The sequence below is a fragment of the Strix uralensis genome, chromosome 1 (genome assembly GCF_047716275.1).
Source record: "Strix uralensis isolate ZFMK-TIS-50842 chromosome 1, bStrUra1, whole genome shotgun sequence".
NCBI lineage: Eukaryota > Metazoa > Chordata > Aves > Strigiformes > Strigidae > Strix > Strix uralensis.
The window spans coordinates 139172427-139186832 of record NC_133972.1 but is presented as its reverse complement, the minus strand read 5'-3'; the positions used below and the strand labels follow the sequence as shown (position 1 = coordinate 139186832).

General features: G+C 45.2%; 1 protein-coding gene across 1 annotated transcript in view; it reads right to left on the bottom strand.

The window, feature by feature from the left end:
• KCNB2 (potassium voltage-gated channel subfamily B member 2) overlaps nt 1–5206 on the bottom strand; it is a 203886-nt gene extending 198680 nt beyond the window's left edge. The window contains exon 1 of the mRNA XM_074882799.1: nt 4926–5206. The gene's annotated coding sequence lies outside the window, so the exon portion shown is untranslated. The remainder of the gene's footprint in view (nt 1–4925) is intronic.
• Between the last annotated feature and the right edge of the window lie 9200 nt (nt 5207–14406).

Sequence of the window (14406 nt, the reverse complement as noted above, 5' to 3'; positions counted from 1 at the left end):
TTGGGATTCTTCTATCTGCTGCAGCCTGCCAGCACTTTCTGCTCAGCCTCAGGATCTCTCTAATATATGCAAATTTACACTGAACGTATAGCCATACATTATAGCAGAATTATTCTGTCATCTGAGAGTACGTCCAGCGGACATGGGGTCATCAACCTTGCAGGTAAACCAAAAGTCACACTTTAAGAGGGCAAAAGACACAACTGAAGACTGTAGAAAGCAGCTTTATAGCCTCATTTTGAGCTGTTGAGTTTGGTTGTAGTTTTTATCTCTGTATATTTAAAATACAGATAATTTTCTAGAAGTCAACTATTGATGAGTTACCGTGAAAAACTATTTTATGAACTGCCTTGAGATGTCTTATTAATGCTCTGAGGCAAATTTATTCTGTATTTGGACTCTACAGCCATAATTGATTTCTATTTCTTAACTTGTTAGGCAATCAAGAGGAGAAGCTCATCTCCAGTGTCATCAAAGAAGATTACGTTTGAGAGCTTTGTTCAGTTAATTATCAGCACAGCTTTGTATTTATTTTCTTGTTACATAGTTTTACCTAAAGGCCTGATGTTTATTTCCAAACAAGCTAATACTCAAATATGATGGCGGCACGAAGAATACACTGCAATAGCAAGCACAACTTCCCAGGGAGAAGCGCTGACCAGAGTAGAGGCTTCTCCTGTATCATGTGCCGGTGCTGTGACAAGAGAGCTGCTCAGCCCCTCTGTCTAGCTCAGGCTGTGTCTCCCCTCACACAATTTCACAGTGTACTGTGGTTCCCCTGTCATGGTATTGTGAGAGGTAAATTGGTAGATTGCCATTGTTCCTTGTAAAGACTACAATTGCTGCTTATCACTGCCTACTCCTCAACATTCAGAGCTGCATTATGCCAGCATGACATATATTATTTATTAGCTAATAGACTGTTGGTTCTGACTCTCTTGCTGCTGCCAGCAGTGATGCTACTGACTACTCTTTATAGTCATCCGGAGGAGAAATAGGGTCGTACAGAAGCCAGACACCTAGGTCACAGCTGATCTACCATTACGGCTAAACATAGATTTCCTGTATTAGAAACAAATGAATTTAAAACCCCACCAATTTTAGTGGCCTAAAACTTTTCCATTTCTGTTTCCATATTGCTCATGTCATCACCACAACCCATGAACAAGTAAGTTCAAAATAATTTTCATTATTTACCAATTATGCAGTTAACATCATCATACCTTCACACTGGTAAAAAAAGTAGCTTCTCAGTTTAAAACTCCTCAGTTTTTTCCAGCCCTTCAGCCTTGGAAGAAAGTCATGCAATGCACAGTAAACAAGTGAAACTTCAGGAGGATGCCAATGTGCGACTTGCACTGAAGTTTCTGCATGTGCTGTAACGAACACCAGGAGGGACAAAAAGCAGAACAGCCTTTGCAGTCCTTCCAGCTTAAATGAAGAATACAGGCATTTTTAAGTTTAACAGATTTTAAATACCTTGACTGATGCATATTATATCTAAGGCTTTTATAGTATTCAATGATCTGGGAAGCTATACTGGGACTCTCTTTATACCTATAGCTAACCAAGATAAGAAACTTCCAAGTTCTATTCAATAAAAAATTGAGTTGCTCAGCTTCTTTGTTCACTTTTTATAATCATATGATTTAATATATATGCATTTTATTTAGATTGAATTTGAGCAACACTAAGCAATCTATTTACTATAGCATGCAATGTGACATCTAAAATTGCATAATACTCAAGAAAAAAATTCAAAATAATGAATTTCTTTTCAAATCCTTTCCATGTAGCCAGAGAATTACAGATAAATAAACATAAGCTATGGGATTGCACAAAAATCTACATTTACAATAGGAAAAAATCTAGTCTATAATGTCCCAAGCAATTTATTTTCACAGTATGCCACAGAACACTGTGGTACACCTTAGAGATCTCTGCAATTAAAAATTGGGAAGTTTATTTTGATTTACTGTTAAAATTTTAATCAGAAAGTAGTCACTCATTTCTACCTGCTAAAATGTGAGTTAAAACACCATGTCCCAAGAAATAGGATTTATTTTAAAAGCCAAGAAACTGAATAACCAGTGCCACTACCTCAGCAATAACTGTAAGAGAAAGATGCCAGTTACTAATGAGAAATCAAAAATATTTTCTCTTCGGATGCCCATATCCTGGTAAGAGTAGAAACAGCACAACTCAACAAAGTAAACAACAGCCTGTTTTTATTGTGCATCCAAGTTTATAATATTCAGACAACTATTAGGTAAAAAACCCCCTTATTTCTAAAAATGAAAAAAATTCCTATAGCAATACTACAGAAAAAGGGAAAGTCCTTTCAGAGGAAATCATTATTTAACTCCAAGAGCTGTGAGCACACTGTTGCTGGGTCAGAATACAGTTATGCAATAACCTGATGAGTTAATAGAAATGACCCCTGAAAACACAAAAAAAAAATCATTTTTAGAATATGTATAGGTCTACTCTGATGAGGCTGAAGGGAAGTGGCTTGCAACTTTAAGCACTTCCCTTTCTAGCTCCCGGCTTTCCTTCCTGCGCTCTCCCTGTTGGGAGCAGCAGGTCTGTACTCTGGAAGAGCAGACACCTTCAAAGGGGTCTGCAGAGGGATCCCACAGCACTGCCACGCTCCCAGTTGCTGCCCCCTTCACCAGATACCTCATCTCACATTCATTAGACTCCTTTCCTCTAAACCATGAAGAGTTGAGACCAGACAGCCCCTCCCCAACCGGTTGTTTATATAAGAACAACATATGGAGTAAAACACCGAAATGTCCTCCAGCAGGTAGCTTTAAATATAGTAGCGCCATCAAAAAATATTTTACCTGCGCATATAGCGACATGAAGCTCATGGAAGTCACATAAGATCAAGATTTTCTTCTAAAAGTCACAGTAGCAAGCTGTTTGGCAAAATCCCAAACGTTGGCAAGAAAGCTATTGCGAATCTCAACTCCTCGCCTTGCCTTGAATGGCAAGCCAGAATTTGCCAATTAACTCGCACTTAGAAAAAAAGGCTGAGCATGAATAAATAAATACATATGACATGGCATCGTTACGGCAACGGACATTTCAAAATGCTGAAGCCAATGGAAATGCTCAGACTGAAGCATGCTGCTCCAAACAACACTTCTTCCTCATCTCGAGCTGAAGATGTTTTCATTTTTCCTGTCTGCATGTGTCTGAACGAGGCCAACCTGCTGAGCCCCAGTGACAGCGTCCAGCTGAGAAAGGAGGAGGCGAGAGCAATTTGAACGCTGTTGTGAGAGTTGCCTGTGGAAGCATAATTTTTTTTTTTTTTTTTAAAAAAAGCACAACAAGGCAGCTGCAAGTTCCAGTAAGCTGCGCAAAGACACGGTTTATCAGCTGTTGTTTGAATGGAAAAGAAAGTGGTGTTAAAAACCAGCAACAAACTTTTTTTGTGTACTGCACCTCATCTCTCTGGGAAAGATTTCCAGAGCTTTGCTAGTACATCTCAGGTGATCACAGGGCAAACAAATCTCACAAGTGGCATGTACTGACTGACTCTGCTCCTCTGAGAGTTTCTAGCAAAACTCCCCAGCAGGAGGATCACGCCCCAGGTTTGGTAGGACATTTAGTTTCTCAGACCTTGCGTAGCCTCTAAGGCTCAGTGCTACCTCTGAACTAACTTGGATACGACTCAGCAACTGAGCAAACTTGAGCTCTAAGTTTTTTTTAAAGTAAAGCCTCACCAGACAGACTTTTCCCATTCCCAAGCCTGTCCAGACTCTCTGCTGTTCTTCCTCTTCTAAACCAATCCTGGCAGCTCCACAGAGCTACAGGATGGGGTCACTGAAATCCTTCACTTAGGTGTCCTTTTAATAGCAAGGTCTTGATGACTGTGTATTTGCTAAGCAATGTTGCCTCCACCTGATGCTACCCTGACACTTCCCTTTCTACACAAACATTTTAAAAGTGACAATTCTGGCAGTGATGCTAGAGATGGTCTCATCTGCAATGAATTAAAATGCCCAAGAAACTGCAAATATACTGCTTATTTCTATCTTAATCATTATGTAACTTGAGTTGAATGAAGTCCAAGACCTACTATAAATACGGACTGTACGTACATAGGGTATAAACAAAGGTCTACCTTCACCCGGGCGGTGAAATGCTGATAGGAGAAACACGCTGAATGGTTTGTAGAAAGCATGCAGTGAACATGCCTGTTTTTAAAGACACTTAGGTTTTTAAATCTAGGGGGCTGACAGCATGCTACGCATCTACAGAATGCATATATGTCAGTGTATTTTAGACTAGCACAATGCTACAGTTTTTCTTCTTTGATAGAGCGGATTTTTCAGTCCCCGGGTACATGAGGTAATTCAAACGACAGCCATCCACCGAGAACACTGAGGTTTTGTATCATCAGGTTCCCACAAGCACTATTAGCGCATCGGAAACAAATGACGAGCCTTTATCTTTAAAGCTCACCCACGGCAGGAGGTAGAATACTACGAAATGTCATTTCCCCCCCGTCCCTTTAGCAGCTCTGAAAGCACAAAAATACAAGCCGCCGATTCCGAAGCGCTCCAGCGTGAGGGCTGCATTATCCTCCCTCAAACTGATCCAGGCAGCCGGGGAGAAAACCCTGTCTCCGTCCAGCCCCGCCGAGGGTGTCCCCGCTCCCGAGGGGCGCTCCCCGCGCCGGGGCCGCCACTGCGCAGCCGAGCGCGCCCGGGGCACCCCGGGGCTCCCCGCGGGAGAGCCCCGCTCCCCCCGGCCAGGGCGCCCCGGAGCCCAGCCGGCAGTTTTCGCCTGCCTTGCAACTCCCATCAGTGCGAAAGGCGTGAATGCCTCGGTCTCAAAAGAAAAAAACAAACCAAAAAACGCCAAATAAACCCAAACGGCAGCCCTCGACGGAGGACATGTGCCCGCCCGCTTACCTTGCTCCGCGGGCGCCCGCGGCACCGCCGGGGGCTGGAGGAGGGATTCCCCGGCGCTGGCAGGGGCTGCTCGGGCTTCCCCGGGCACTGCGCGGCCGCCAAAGCCACGGCGAGAGGTTTGTTTTGGTCGCTCCTTCCCGGGGAGGGTTTTGCTCTACATTCCCGGCTCCACATCACCGCCCCCCCCGGCACGGAGAGGACTGGGGGTGGAAAAACCACGGCAAAAGCATCTCCCTCCCACCCCCGGAGATGAAAAGCCGCCGAACGAGCAGCACGGCGAGCGGCTGTGGGGTGGCGGGCGGAGGAGGGGGGCCGGGGGGGGGTGGGGGATAAAAGCCGACCCCGCGTTGCCCTAGCCCCGCTGTAATCCCCGGCTGCATGCGAGCTGCCGGGTGCCGGCGCGGCCGCCCGTGTCTGCGGCTGTGCGCGGCGGCGGGGGGGCGGGGGGGCACGGCCGCTCCCGGCCGGGGCACGCGGGGCGCCCCCCGCCACCCCCCGCCCGGCTGCGCGCACACCCGCGCACCGCGCCCGCACACGCTCCTCGCTCCGGGCGGGGAAGGGCGCGCACACGCACGCACCCCGCGCTACCCCCCGGGCACGGGGTGCACACACACACACACACACACCCCCGCCTTAACCGCAGGCGGGGGGTTGTACGCACACAGCCCGCACCCCTGCACAGGCAGAGGGTGCACACACACGCGCAGGCACAGACACGCGCAGACACTGTCAGTGCCACGGGCAGGGGATGCACACACCCACGCTCATGCACACACACAACCGGCCCCCCCCCGGTAGGGGATCCCCCTCTCAGACAAGGGTGCACCCCCATTAACACTCCCATACAGGGAATGAGCACACCCCTCAGACCTCCCTCGCAGGCAGGGAATGTCCACACACGCGCACACACACATACGCGCATCCATATACTACCCAGACACAGACACCCCCCACACCGTCTCCCGGTCAGTGCTACACCCACAGCACCCACCATCCCTCCCCCTTTTCCTTCACCCTTGCCCAGCCCGGGCAGGGCACAGGCACACAGCACACGACGCAGGGGTGTCCCCCTGTCCGGCTGACATCTGGACACGCCGTTGGCGAGCCGGGGGCCGCTGAGGGCCAAACCCCATGGCAGAGGTGCAGTGCCCGGGGAGTCAGGACCCTTCGCGGGGTGCGGGCTCACACACTTTTGTCATCAAGCCTTGACTGGGCAGCAGGCTGCAATCAAGACTTCTGCCAGTCCTGCAGCAGCTTCCTCCCTCCCATAGGGTTTAATAGTTCTTTACTGCTTTTTAATGGGAAGTTCTTTATCATTCCTGATAATGGGAGGAAGTCTCTCTCCCTCATTTAGTGCTGCCCCTCTGTATTTTGGGTATTGGGTTAGAAACCTGTTCTCCTTTTCAAGCTCTCCTCTCTTTCTCAGGTTTCATAACAGCTCCCCTGTAGCTTTGCCCTCTGCATTGTGTTGCTGTGGCTTCATCTCATCCTATAGCTCCGAGATTCTGCCTTCAGTGTTGCTCATTTCACTGCTGGGATGAAGGCTTTCCAACACTACGTTTATCAGCTTCTCTCTCTTTTTTTTTTTTTTTTTTGTAATTCAAAGTCCTCCTAATTCTTTTGAAAGCCATCCAAGAAACAGATTGGGCAGTATTGCCACCATGATTTCAATTACAGCCAACTAAAAATTAGGTTAAAATTTGAATGCTCATTTACTGTGTTCATTTCCCCGTGTTTTATATACTTCCTTGCTCACCAGCTTGAGAACTTATAGATGTGTGATTTTTAAAAAAGATCGACCATCTTCTCCTCCTACCTTCTGAAGTTTTCTGAGTGGATACCACAGCAGTGGAAGTCCTAAGGGGTGCTGATTTCAACTTTAGTTTTCTATGGCAAACGCCAGAAGAATGCACTTTGTCTGAAATCTGGGCATCTGTGACATAGACATCTGTTCTGTGCTACTCAGCCTAGTCTACCCTTACGGTCAACCAGGGAAATTCTCTTCCATATCTCATATATGATGAATGAAGCTCCATAGCAACGCATTCCTCTCCCCAACTACTCCCCAGTGGAAATGTAGGTATCTATATATTCCATACATTCTGGAATGTCTACATGTCTCATTACTAATTTTTGAACCCCCTGATCAGTTTCAGCTGACTGTGAGAGGTGGGTAAAACTCTCAAAGACAATTAAATTCCTACAAGTTTAAGAAAAAGAAGGCAGTTGGGTAAAGAGGCTCGCTATGTGTCCCTTTGTGCCCAGAGCATGGCAAAGGTGGCATTAGGAGTTCATGTGTTGTTACATACCTCAAAATCTGCAGGTATATGTCACATCAGCAAGAAAAGTTCAACTGGAGCTTGTGTCTTCTTAGCCATTGCAGTCAATAGAGCCCATGAGACAGAGCTGTAGGAAACATGTAGTCAGCATGGGTTTATGAAAGGCAGGTCCTGCTTGACAAACCTGATCTCCTTCTACGACAGGGCGACCTGCTTATTGGATGAGGGAAAGGCTGTGGATGTTGTCTACCTTGACTTCAGTAAGGCCTTTGACACCGTTTCCCACAGCATTCTCCTGGTGAAACTGGCTGCTCGAGGCTTGGATGGGCACACGCTTTGCTGGGTAAAAAACTGTCTGGATGGCCAGGCCCAAAGAGTTGTGGTGGACAGAGTTAAATCCAGTTGGCGACCGGTCACGAGTGGTGTCCCCCAGGGCTCGGTTTTGGGGCCACTCCTCTTTAACATCTTTATTGATGATCTAGATGAGGGGATCAAGTGCACCCTCAGTAAGTTTGCAGATGACACCAAGCTGGGTGGGAGTGTTGATCTGCTCAAGGGTAGGGAGGCTCTGCAGAGAGACCTGGACAGGCTGGAGCGATGGGCTAAGGCCAAGTGTAGGAGTTTCAATAAGGCCAAATGCCGGGTGCTGCACTTTGGTCACAACAACCCCCAGCAGCGCTACAGGCTTGGGGAGGAGTGGCTGGAGAGCTGCCAGTCAGAGAGGGACCTGGGGGTGTTGACTGACAGCCAGCTGAACATGAGCCAGCAGTGTGCCCAGGTGGCCAAGAAGGCCAATGGCATCCTGGCTTGTGTCAGAAATAGCGTGGCCAGCAGGAACAGGGAAGGGATCTTACCCCTGTACTCGGCACTGGTGAGGCCGCACCTCGATTACTGTGTCAGTTTTGGGCCCCTCACTACAAAAAGGACATTGAATTACTCGAGCGTGTCCAGAGAAGGGCAACGAAGCTGGTGAAGGGTCTGGAGCACATGTCGTACGAGGAGCAGCTGAGGGAACTGGGGGTGTTTAGTCTGGAGAAGAGGAGGCTGAGGGGAGACCTCATCGCCCTCTACAACTACCTGAAAGGAGGTTTCAGAGAACGGGGGATGAGTCTCTTTAACCAAGTAACAAGCGATAGGACAAGAGGGAATGGCCTCAAGTTGCGTCAGGGAAGGTTTAGACTAGATATTAGGAAGCATTTCTTTACAGAGCGGGTTGTTAGGCGTTGGAATGGGCTGCCCAGGGAGGTGGTGGAGTCCCCATCCCTGTAAGAGTCGGGTTGACATAGCACTTAGGGATATGGTGTAGTTGGGAACTGTCAATGTTAGGTTAATGGTTGGACTGGATGATCTTCAAGGTCTTTTCCAACCTTGACGATTCTGTGATTCTGTGAAACCAGGGTTCATTCATTTGGATGTTCATGAAAAAATAGGTTCTTGGGAGCTTCAGTGCTCCTCTACTGCTTTTCATGATTCGGTGAGTGGTTTTGAAGGATGTAAGTGTTTTATAGAAGCATTCTATGTTTTTGTGAGATTTTAATATTTGATTTTTCAGTATTTTTGATAAAGGGACACCCTTATTTCTCTCTCATACACACACCCCCAGACACTAATAGGACTTGTTTACTGGGAAAACTGACAGATAGAGCAGTTGATAGGCGAGTTCCCACAGTTCTCCTGCTATACCAGTGTGCATGCTGTGTAGACACTGCTGCAAAATAAGCAATTGATCAGCTTTCAAAAAGGAGGAATTATTCTGGAATAAAAATTACTTTATTGAGCTAGTGAGTCCACAGTAAAAATAACTTTATTCTGGGAAAGAATTTTTGTACATAGAGGTATACTATCATACCTAGATACAAGTTGATATCACTGGATCTACATCATTCAATTTTCCTTCACAAACAAATGCTAACTGTTCTTGGCTCACTCCTTTTCTAAGCTTGGGGCTTTTCTGTTTATGAACCCTCATCTTCTGTTCTTACACCAGTGTGCTGGGAAATTGAAGGGAAGCCTTTGTGGTTCCTCTATTTACCAGTAAAAAAGTGCAAAATGTATGGTCATGCTGATGACTAGTGTCTTGCAGACCATGTGGGAAAGATTTCCTTCAGAGGAGTTTTCTTTCTGTTGGTCAGATAAGGGGAAGAAAGAAACAACTTGAAGGAAAGAAAAATCTCTTTCCTACCAAGCTTTCTGTTGCAGGATTTTTCTCCATTGCTACAATGATACTCTTCAGAGCACTCTTCATCAAGACCAGTCTCATAAACATGCTGGACCTCTTCCTTCTCACTTCATGCCTGGTTTGGATAGATGAGCCCACTAGGTCTCTGTGAGGCAGTGCTTCCTAAATGCCTCCCCAGAGTGAGAGGAGAGGAAGGACAGAGGAAGATGTGGATGGAGGAAGATTCAGAAAAGTATAGTTAAATCTTGATACATAGCAGGAGGATCATTCAAAATAACTATCTAAATGTTGCAAGAAATAATTGTCTTCACTGCTGACCATCTTGACCACACCAGCAAACTTGTGTAACCCACACATTTGCTTCTTTTTGAAGAAAGAAGAGTCGATTTGTGTTTGTCAGGGCCCTGAAGGCACTACCAGGGCTGCTGACCCTTCTCTGCCTCCCCTGGGGGGTCCCCCAACCCCTGCCCATGGCCCAGGACCCCATTTCAGCCCAACCCAGGGCTTTCAGTCCCTGCCCGAGCAACACCAGAGACACTGCCCTGTGGAGAAGGGAATGGTCCTCATACAGGCTGGCTTAATGGCTATTCCTCACTTGTAGGAGCAGATATTACAATAAGCACCAGCAACGGGAGGACTGCTGTCAGCAGCATCAATGTTGGCCTGTTTGTCTAAATAAATAGTTGATCATTTTCCTGAGTGTAATCTTAGTTGCTGCAATGCCAAAATGTAATGTCAGGTGGTCTGGAAATGTATTCTGATTTCCCAGTGATGAGTCCAACAAATGGCAAAAAGAAGAAAGTTCTGTTCTAGAAGAGCAAACCCCATCCCAGTGCCCTTTCTATCACCCAAGAACTCGATAAAAACAAGTAAAACAAAGGCAGCTTCCTGGCCAAGTCTAATATACTCTTAAAATAAAACACACTGGAAATAGCATCTCACAATAGCATAGCCCACCACAGTTCAGACAAAGTCTGGTCTGGATTAGGGCCTTCCTGAATCATGGAATAGCTTTCTGCGCTTCCTAATGAGTGGTTTGGTTTGTTGGGTTTTTTTTCCTCTTTTTCAGGTTTTGGTTTCCTTTTATCAGATTTCTCCAGCTCAGAATAGTATGTTTTCTATTCCTTTTGCCATGGATTGGACTCCAACACACTTCTTCAAGTTTTGGGTTCTAGAGGGGCTCCTGGAAGGGTCTTCAGCTCTTCCACAGGATGCAGTGAAACAGCAATCTCACTAGTGTTTAAAGGCTATCTTGTAGACATGTCTAGGAATGATATGCTGCTGCACACAGGGGCAATAGTGGCAGCTTTTTGCTCTCTAGAACAGAGTGGAAACTTACAGAGCTGGGTATCACAAAACCAGCAATGGAGCTGATCAAGAGCATAGCCAGGAAGGACAGACAGATCATGGGCAAGATGCCATTGTAAAATTAGCCACAACTTGGATGGGTTTTGAGGGGTTTTTTTTGGCTGTTTGTGAAAATTGATTCATTGTTCCTTTTTTCTCTGGGTGGAATTTTTTTTTTTTTTTTTTTTTTTTTATTCTGGACAAATCTGTACAAGAAAATAGTAATTGCTGAAGGGGCTAAAATCAATTATAGACACAATATAAAAACAGAAACCAAACTTGAACTAAACACAGGCCTATCAATATGATTACAGTTGAATCAGAGTTGTACAAACTGACTTATTTCAAATTTGGGCATCTCCTCATACGTAGAAGTCAAATAGGTAAGATTTGCTGGTTGGCTTTTATGTCAAGCAGACAGAATGACTGCTGAGTGGCTCCTGGAGCTCCAGCCTGCAACATGTGGATATAGGGCTCTCCTTTGTGTAACATAAGATGGTGATGATTTCCACAAACTCGAAAGTATTTTTTTAACCTCCTCTAATGGCTTACTCTAGCTTACTTTTTGATTAAAAAAAAAAAAATCATATTTTGTAATGCAATATTCATAGTTTGGGTGTTTTTTAAAAATGAGCTGAATGTTAATCCTCACTGTCAGTTAAAATGTTATCTGATGTTATTCACAGATCTTTAAACAGAGATCCCTTATTTTGGCCCCATGACAGGTCACAACCTGAGAAATGATTCAGCTTTGTGTATGAGTCCCAGGTAGGGGAGTGCATATCCCAGGTTTAAACTTGCTCTATTATTGTTTTCCAGAAGTTGCAGTAGCTTAGTCCAAGTTTATGACAAAAGGTCAGCTGAATAAAACCCAATCCTGTCACTCTAAAGACCTGGCATTTCCTGATTACATTATATAGCGTGAGTCAGGGGATGGTTATAGCCAAAGGTATACTTATCATGAAGGTTGTCTAGGTGATCAGATATTGCCTTCTAGCTTTGAACTCTGCAAGCTCTGCAGTGCAAAAATGTGTTTCCCTAAATACTATCTGAGGAGATGGCTTTCGTGTCTTTGGAAACATCCACTGTCTCTTTACAGTCACTGGCTGCTGCGGTGCATAGCGCTGAGCAGGCAGGCAGGGATGAGAGCACTGGTTTCTTCCCTGTCCCCATGGAGGCAGAGCCACACAACCAGGGGTCTCCATTCCCGGGAGGGGTCTTATAGAAGACTTCCTGTCCAAGCTCCTTTGAAGGCTTGCAGTACCTGCCTGGGGTTTATGTACAGGCAGCAATTTGTCTGCCTTTCCCCAGTCTGGTGAAATGGGAGTCAGAATTTTTAGGCTTTTCTCTTTGGATTATTTCTGCTCTATGTCAAATATGATGTAATGATAGATTAATTAAAAGTAATCTGTCACAATAGTTTAGGCATAAGCAGAAGGCATTTTCTGCGCAGGTTGAAGCTGAAGGAAAACAGCAAGGACTGGAAGGAGGGATGTTCAGCAGCCACTCAGAATTACCAGCTAAATACCTCTCTTTATTAGCAAGGGAGAATGAAATATCCAGAAGCAGAGGATTTTGCAATGGGAAGAAGCCAGTTGCAGAGAGAGGAGGATCAGACTGTGATTAGTTGTGAGAGGTATGAAGCTTCTAATTATAAGGGCAATCCCTATGCTCCTCCCCTGCAGCCGGGTAGAAGAGGATAGAGACTGCGAGCGGAGAGATAGGGCCCAGCATTTGGGAGTAGAGCTTCCTCCATATCTTGTACTCTAACAGGCTCTTGGGGGAATTGCAGGGAGATTAATTTTCCTGAAACACAGTTTGAGGCTTTCTGTGAGCAGGGCAGTTCTGCAGGTACCTGGGCACTGAGCTGTGCACAGGCAGCACAGTCCTGCTATGACGTTGTGACAGGAACTGAGGAGTGAGCTTCCCAGAGATTAGACTGAAGCTGTTGTTGACATATCTGATAAACTGGTGCTCCTGATAAATATGATAAATTCAATGTGGATAATTTGTTTAAAACTTACTGGTTTTGCAAGTGAAGTGTTAGGCCTTAGAGCTCTCATTCCCATCATTATTTTTCATTTTCAACTAGTTCCCCATTGATTGAATCTCAGGACTGAGATGCAGAAAACCTGCGGACATTACATTTTTTAATGAAATGTCTTGATATCACCAGCAAGCCCTGACCCAATATTAAGCCCATGTTTCTCCAGCTGTGAATAACACATTGCATAGAACAGTTACATAGTTCTGCTCCCAGTTTGCAGCACAAAACAACTAGCAACTATAACACTCCACAAATTACTTTCAGCTATTTTTCAGGATTTATGCTGACTTTTCTTTTTCCCCCTATGGGATTGTATACAAATCTGATAGAGTAATAAATTAACCTAATTGCTTTCTTCTTTAGCCTTCACCTCCAACAGTTTCCTACAGCCTTTTTATCCTTTGTAATGTCTGGAAGAGAGTACTGCCTCGATGTGTAAATGGGGCACCTAGCCCAAGTGGAACGTCTTTGAAGACAAACAATAATGAAGTTGTTACCAGGTAGTGGTTTCAATTTGTAAAGTCTTTTTGGGAAAGAACCAGATTTTTTTCTTAAAGCTGTCTGAAAAGCAGTTTCCCATTCATGAGAACTCCTGCTTTTTCCAACCATAGTGGTAGTATCTCAAATTACAAAAATGCCAGCTTCTCTGACAAGCTGCAGACAAATTTGGTGGTGAAGGGTGAGCCCTGCCCAGACACCCAGCACAGTGAGCCCATGTATGGTTTTCCAGGCTCTAAGTCCAAGATGTATGAGTTTGAAAGCCTGGGGAGTGAGGGCTCTCACTGGATTCCACATCACTGCTGCAAAACTGGAAGAAAGCCCTGATTAGGTGAATGGTTCCCAGGTTGCCAGGGTTCTGCCTCAGAGACATCTGAACATGGACCAGTATATGGGGATTAGCCCTACCAGATTGCTTGAGACATGGCAAGCCAGGCTCCTGAGCAGGTTAGATGATCTTTGGATGAAGTGGTCCTTGAAGAGCAACAAGCTTCCCAGTTCCAAGGCAGCCTGCCAGGAAGTAGAGGTGGTTTGGAGCTAGTCTCTGGGATGATAAAAGTTCACCAAACCAAAGTAAATTTAAATGAGTGTTTTCATACTAACACATTGTCTTTGCTGGAATATTTCAAGCAGCTCTATGTTCATAACTAGCTTCAGAAATAACAACCAGTAAGGGACTGACTTTTTGAAATAATTTCCTGAGTGACGCATGGTTTTAGAGATTCTTATTGCGCAAGTATGTATTGCTGCTCTGCTTTAGATTCTGCATACCTGAAGATGCTGGCTCTGTGGGGTTTGATTAATACCATGGGGCACCATTTAAGTCAAGGAAACCTAACTTTTTTAAAATTGCATGTCAAGTCCTCAGGCTTCCCTGCAGTATATCAGATCTCAATTGGCAGGTTACATGCCATAATGTCTTCTGAAATACTTCATTAGACATTTTTATACTTACCGTAGCTGTTTTTTAAATTCCTGTAGTATAGGGTAAATGGCATTATCTTTAAGAAACTCCACCTTGGAGGTGTAAATTTACATATTCACATTTTCCTAAATTGGCTAGAACACATTTCTCATTGTTCCCATTAAAAAAAAAACAAACAACAACAACCAACAAAACCTAAACCTCTT